Genomic DNA, 6958 nt, shown 5'->3' on the forward strand with positions numbered 1-6958 from the left:
TCTGCTTCCTGCTTCCAGCACCGAGTTGATGTCTAGTCCCTCTTTCCCTGTGTCTCTGTACCTTTTCAAAGGCTGTTTTTGTCTTTTCAACCATCTATTGTTGGTTTTTCTTTTTCTTTTCATTAACATGTACTTTCATGTTATTTCTATCATTTTGTTTATTCTTATTCTCTCCATCCTTTTATTCTTATTCTTTTTTTCCCCCTCCCACTTGTACAACCTTGAAAATTAAAATTAAAGTTTGGAATATTACCATTCAAAAAAATCACAAGTTTAATAACCATATTCTTAGTTCTAGACATTTTGGTCTGAATTGTGGGAAGTAGGAAGAATAAATGAAAGATGACAAATCAACAACCAAGATGTCACTTCCAGACATGGCTTTTCATCTCAAACTGTCCCCAAATAAGTTTCCCTCAGTCTCATTCCAGTAAGCGCTAACCCTGTCCAGAACCAAACACACTGCCATCGAGTCAGTTCCGGTTGATAATGACCCTAGAGAACAGGGTAGAACTGCCCCACTGGGTTTCCAAGACTGCAGATCTTGGCGAGAGTAGAAAGACTTTGCTTTCTCCCAGCTGTACTTCACCCAAGACAATTTTGCTGATTCTTCCAGCAGTCCGTAACACGTTTCATAATTCTTTGCCAACACCATAATTCAGTGACATCCATCTTTCCTTCTTTTTTCTTGTTCATTGCCCAGCTTCCCCGTGTATATGATGCAAATATCATGGCGTTGCTCAGGTGAACCTTAATCGTCAAAATGATATCTTGGCGCTTTAACAACTGACGAGAGACCATTTGCAACATGTCGCCAATGCACTGTGTCCTGGATTTTCCTGGCTGTTCTTCCCATAGGTGTTGATTGCAGATGCAAGTGAAACGAAACCTTTGGCAACTTCGATCTTTTCTTTGTTGATGTTGCTATTTGCCCAGCGGTGAAGATTTCTGTTTTCTTTATGTCGAGGTGTAATTCACGTTGAAGGTTGTAGAATTTGACCTTCATCAGTAAGGGTTTCAAAGGTTTTCCACTTTCTAGCAAGCAAGGTTGTGTCATCTGCATATCGCAAGTTGGTAATGAGTCTTCCTCCACCCCGGATGCTTTATTCTTCTTGTTGTAGTCCAGATGCTATGATTATTTGCCCTGCAGGTAGATTGAGTAAATGTGGCGAAAGGATACAACCCCAACTCACACCCTCCCTGATTTTAAACCAAACAGCATCACCTTTTTTTTTTTTCTGTACAAGTGATGTCTGAGTGCAATAGAGTGTTCTGGAAGTTTTATTCCTTGCAGTGCCACCCGTAATCTGTTATGATTCACACATCTGGGTGTCCTAGTATAGTCACTAAAACAGCTGAATATATTTCTGCTATTCTTTGTTTTCAGAAAAGATCCATCTGATATTAGCAATAATATGCCTTATTTCACATCCTTTTCTAAATCCAGTTGGAATTCCTGGCAGTTCCCTGTCAACTATTTTTGGATTATTTTATCTTCAGAAGTGTAGGAGGTAAGGAGTTCAAATTTAGGGTCCTAGCTCCAGGGGAAGGTGTTCAATTTTTCTGTTAGCATTGCGGGATTGAGTTGGTAAAGATTCAGCTCTTGAACCTCAGAACCCACCCTTTGAGACCCAGATGGACCTGCTTCTTGGGCCCCTTCCCAGGGGTCTGCTGATCTCGGAGCTGCTCTATGGATGGTCCTTTCTGTTTTTCTTGGAGGACAACTGATAACATTTTTTACCTGTTCCTTGCTTGTACAATTACAAGAGATAGACAGCATCTTTCCTTTAAGTTCTTCTAAGCTGATGGGCTTTCTGCTGAAGTAATTGGTTAGATCCATTGTTACAGACTGAATCTCTTTCAACAAAAGAGTGGTGTGTTAGGCTGGGTAGAATTGAGAAACAAATTCATAAACATTCATGTGTATAAGAAAGAGCTTTATATAAAGAGTAATTGTATATTAAGATAACAACCCAGCCCAGTCCAGATCATGTCCATACATCTGATATTAGCCCATGTGTCTGATACCAGTCTGTAAATTCCTCTTCATGCAATGATGTCAAATGCAGGAAGATCACAGGTCAGTGGGTGGCGAGTCCTGTGGATCCAGTGGTGATGGAGCATCTCAGTGCTGGCATGGGTCTCCATGAGGATCCTCCAGCTCCAGAGCTCTGGCTCCAACAGCAAAGCTCTATGTGTCTTGTAAGCAGGAAGACGAAGCAGAGAGAATGTGTATCTGGCCTCCAGTGAGCTATTTATTTCTGTCGCACCTCCAAATGTGGTCATCAAGCTGCGACCTGATTGACAGGTGGACTCCACCCCTTCGCAAGTTGACAGGAGATTATGTAACTGCCACAAGTGGGTAGCTATATTCTTGATGAACATTCTAGGACGTGCATTCTTATATTCTAGGACAGGAGACTAGTTTGGACAACAGAATGTTCCAAAGCTCCAAGTTCTTCTGTCATGTTCAAGCTCAATCCTTTCCTATCGCATTTTACTATAAGAGGCAAGGAGAAAACCACACAGCCCATTTAAGAGCTTGCTTAGAATTCACATCAGCCATATATCCAAGGCCATCACTGATACGTTCTACCTTCTACCAAATATATAAACACAATTCAGAGAATTTCTCACTATGTCATAAAACACACGCCCTTTCCTCCACCGACCAATCACACACTCATCGTGTTCTTTGGAAACGTTGCCAGAAGCCCCTTTAGCATCCACATTTCTAGCAACATCTGCTTCTGGTGCCATTATGGATTCTTTCAGATGACGGCAGAGACTTTCTCTACAGCTCTCCCCATTTCCTTCTGAGGCTTCCCCCAATCATCTTTGACATCTTTCATTCGAACAACAACCTCTTTAAGGTAACGTGGACTTTCACAATTCCCAAAGCACAAACTTGCTGTCGATTCTGACTCATGGGGCTCCTATAGGACAGGGCAGAACTGCCCCTGTGGGTTTATGAAACGGATGGGTCTTAAAAGGCAGGTGGTCTTTCCTAACTGTGCAGTTGTTGGGTTTTAAGAAGACTTCAGTGGATAGTTTCCGTTTGGAGTGTACAAATGATCACCAGGCAATAATTTCAGGGGTTGAAGGGCTGGGTTAGAAGAGTCTCTGGTGGCACAGTGATGAAGTGCTCAATTGCTAACCAAGAGGTCGATGGTTCCAACCCATCAACTGCTTTACAGGAGAAAGATGAGTCAGTCAGCCTCCTCCTGTACAGAGTAAAGCCTTGGGGACACTATGGAGTAATTCTACTCTGTCCTTCAGGGTCACTATTGAAAACAACTTGTCAGCCATGGGGCTTGGGGGTTAAGTTTGGTTTAGGGGTGGCTCATTCTCTGTTTTGAGGGATATCCATGTAAGGTGTTGAGCAGCTTCCCTGACCTCTCCCCACTAGATGCCACGAACAGCCTTCCCTAATTGTGACAACCACCAAGGCCTCCAGACATCCCCAAATGTCTCCTGAGGGGTGCAGTTGCTCTCCTGCCCTAGATCCTGTTCCCCACCCCCCTCCACCACCACCACCCCACACACACACCTATAGAGCACTCTCTCACTGAGAAGTTCTCCCTGTTGGGGTACGATTAAAGCCCCCCACATTTTCAGCATTAGACGCAAGCTCCTTGCACGGCAATGAGCATGTAAACCAGTGCACACAGTCATGCCGCGAGTGTGCACTGGCCTGCTGGCGGTGGCTGTGTGCCAGTCGGTGGATTCCACCTCCTGGTGACCTCACTGTCTCCCTCCAGCCTTACCTGTCCACCTTCAGCACTGCCTACCATGCTGGCACTCCTGAACTTTCCGAGGTATGTGGGACTGCATTGTTAATTGTCGGAGAGGGATTAGCAATGGATCAAGGCCCTGGCTTGCCAGACCAGATTAGGTTGACCGAATTATGACCCACGAGAGCAATTGCATTAATTGTAAAAGATGCAAACAATTGACAGAATGCATTCCATGTACCTAATTTAGATGGAATTTCGAGCGAAGCTGAATGAACGGATAAATCCCCATGCCAGTGTTGACATTGCTCCGGGGATCTGTTCATTACTACAGGATTTACCTTATAAACCGCTCACAAGAACCTAGATCAGCACTCAGAAATCCAGTTAAAAAATTGACTGGTGATTATAATATCGCTCAAGCCACTTTGTGTGGGAATTCAGTTCTAGATGATGGCTTTGGGAAATACCTTTTTTTAAAAAAACAAAACAAAACAAATTAGTGCATTTCTCCCCTGAGCCTAAGTAGGTTATGATTACCTAGGTGTTATGAAGTGTTATGAAGGGGAAAAATAAAAATTTTTAAATGGGATTTATTTTCCTGCCTTCCACTAACTCTAGGAACTCTGGTGGCCTACTGGGTTAAGCATTCAACTACTAACAACAAGGTCAATTGTTCGACTCCACCAGCCACTCCTCAGGAGAAAGATGAGGCTCTCTACTACTGTAAAATTTTAAAGTCTCACAAACCCAGAGGTTTCTACTTTGACCCCTAGAGTAATTATGAATCAGAATTTAGTTGATAGCAATGAGCTTGGTTTGGGGATCACTAATGTTATTCATTTGACTACATACATAGAAACCCTTCAAATTCCTAGTAAGTCCTGGCTCCTTGTAGAAAATTATGACATTAAACAGAGTAACAAGAACCACATGCTCAGGCTGGATGCTGACTTACATCAGGAACACCATGGGGCTAGGGCTCAGGCAGAATTGTCTTACCTGCCTGGTCAGAAGCTAGTCTAGGGCCAGGCACGTAATAGATGCACAAAAACCTCAACTGAATAAATGAGTGACCTTTCAGAACCCATTAGTTCCATTTCCTAGAAGACTCTCAAGAAATGCAATTTGGGGATGATTTGAAATCCTGCTTCTGGCCTTCCAGCAGGTTCCAACTCATCTTTTAACACCTTGGGATGTAAATACCGCAACCGTCAGCTCATCCTCTGACTTTGTTGAGTGGACTGCATCTTTCACCTGTGGGATGAACTGAGATGCTCCTACTGATCTGGTCCCACGCTTGGCTGACTGCTCACCGGAGGATGAACGGTGTGCCTGCCAAATTTTACCAAACCCTAGGGGAATTTTTCATGACAGGCCTGGGCATCGGGCATCCTGGAGCCGCAATACCCAGACTCATGGAGACCACCAAGTTCACAGCCCCTCTAGTCTGAATGGATTCTAGGTTTGGCCTCCCAGCAGTGTGAGCCTATAACCCCACTCTACGGAACAGGCCAAGGAGTTGCTGTGTTGAATCATAAATAGTAAAGGGATCGCAGCCAAGGCAATGCCTTATAACATACATTGAGAATCTGTGAGTCAGCCATCATGACTACGTTTGTTGGGAGCTTGATCTCCTGTTAATCTTTGAATCAATCTGGGGGCTAGGAGTGAGGATTAGCCCTGTTTTGCCATTCAGGAAACTAAGGCTTAAAGAAGTTTAAAAATGTGCCCTTGGTCACAGAGCCAGGGCTGGTCTTTGGACCCAGTTGATATATGAGACCAAACCTGCACTCACGGTCACTGAGACTTACGTCCCCAAGTAATGATATGAAAATAAACAAACAAACACATGCATTAATACATCAATACAACCAAGGGCTCCAGCAGAAAGAAACTGTTTTTAAAATGGTGATGGCAACCTATCTACAAATGAATTTGATACAAGCCCCCAATAAAATGATCTAGTAAGAAAAAAATACATCAATACAGATAGCAGACACCAGGTCCATTTGAGGAGTCCTGGTGATGCAGTAGTTAAGTGCTCAGCTGCTAACCAAAAGGTCAGCAGTTCAAGTCCATCAACCTCCCCATTCGAGAAAGATGTGGCAGTCTGCTTCTGTAAAGGTTACAGCCAAGGAAGCCATGGGAGGCATTCCTGTGCTGTCTTGTAGGGTCGCTGTGGGTCACATTGACTCAGTGGCACATAGCAACAACCACAGCAGGGTAGTTTGAGCTCACGTCTAAAGGGGACTGGATGACAAGCTGCCTCAACTGATCAGCAACCTTCCCCGTGCACAGGCTCACAAGAGGAGGTCAGAACTCAATTTCCATGGAACTGTATAGTGCCAGTCAGCACAGGCTCAGTTACTGGACAAAGCCAGGACAGCCTGTACAAAATGCAGGGTTTCACGCAGGGGCACCCCTAGTTCAGCCCCAAGTGGATGGGAGTGGTGCTGCCAGCTCACACTGAGTCACACCAGCCCACCTGAGGTAGACTTGGGTCTCCGGAATTGGATGCTCATGGTCACTAGTTTTCTCCGACTCTTTGCAGAGAACCCCCTGAAAGCATTGCTACCCAAGGACAAGGCTGCCTACAACGTCTTTGTGACTCGCCGTGTTACATCATTGTTTCTGTTTGTTTAGTAAGGCAAGGGGGCTTTGAAAAGTTCATGGGAAGAATGGAATTAAATAAGAACGGAATTTGTCCACGAATTAGGTTTATGCTGAAGGATTACACAGGAGTTGGGGTTCTCATTCGGCAACTCCTCCACGGGTTGTTCAAAGACATTGGTACTGTCTTTGTGGCATAGGAACCTTCTTAACGCTGATCATTCCATTCCATGCAGCTGGTTTCCCAGCCCTCTCCCGTCTTCCTTTCTATGTTAAAGTCATTGGTGACCATTTAGTGTCACATACGTGATTAAAAAAAAATGTTAAGGAGCACATACTTAAGGGTCCTATTCAGTATTTTGTGAGCTAATCGATCCTTTAGCTACAAGGAAACTTCAAGGGTGAGTTTCAGTTCAAGGTCTGAAGAGCTTTCTACTCCCAGCTGGTCCCTTTGCTCTGGTTGGTTGGTTCAGTGGGTGGGTGGTTGATTGGTTGGTTGACTGATTTAGGAATGTAAGGTTCTGTTCTACCAGAGTTTTCTGTCAGGGTTTATCAATTGTGGTCCTGATTAGAACAGTAGGTAGTTATGTTTTGTAAATAATTGTAGTGCT

This window comes from Echinops telfairi, unplaced genomic scaffold, assembly GCF_000313985.2.
Source record: "Echinops telfairi isolate 266 unplaced genomic scaffold, ASM31398v2 ScPeMD7_5592;HRSCAF=6446, whole genome shotgun sequence".
NCBI lineage: Eukaryota > Metazoa > Chordata > Mammalia > Afrosoricida > Tenrecidae > Echinops > Echinops telfairi.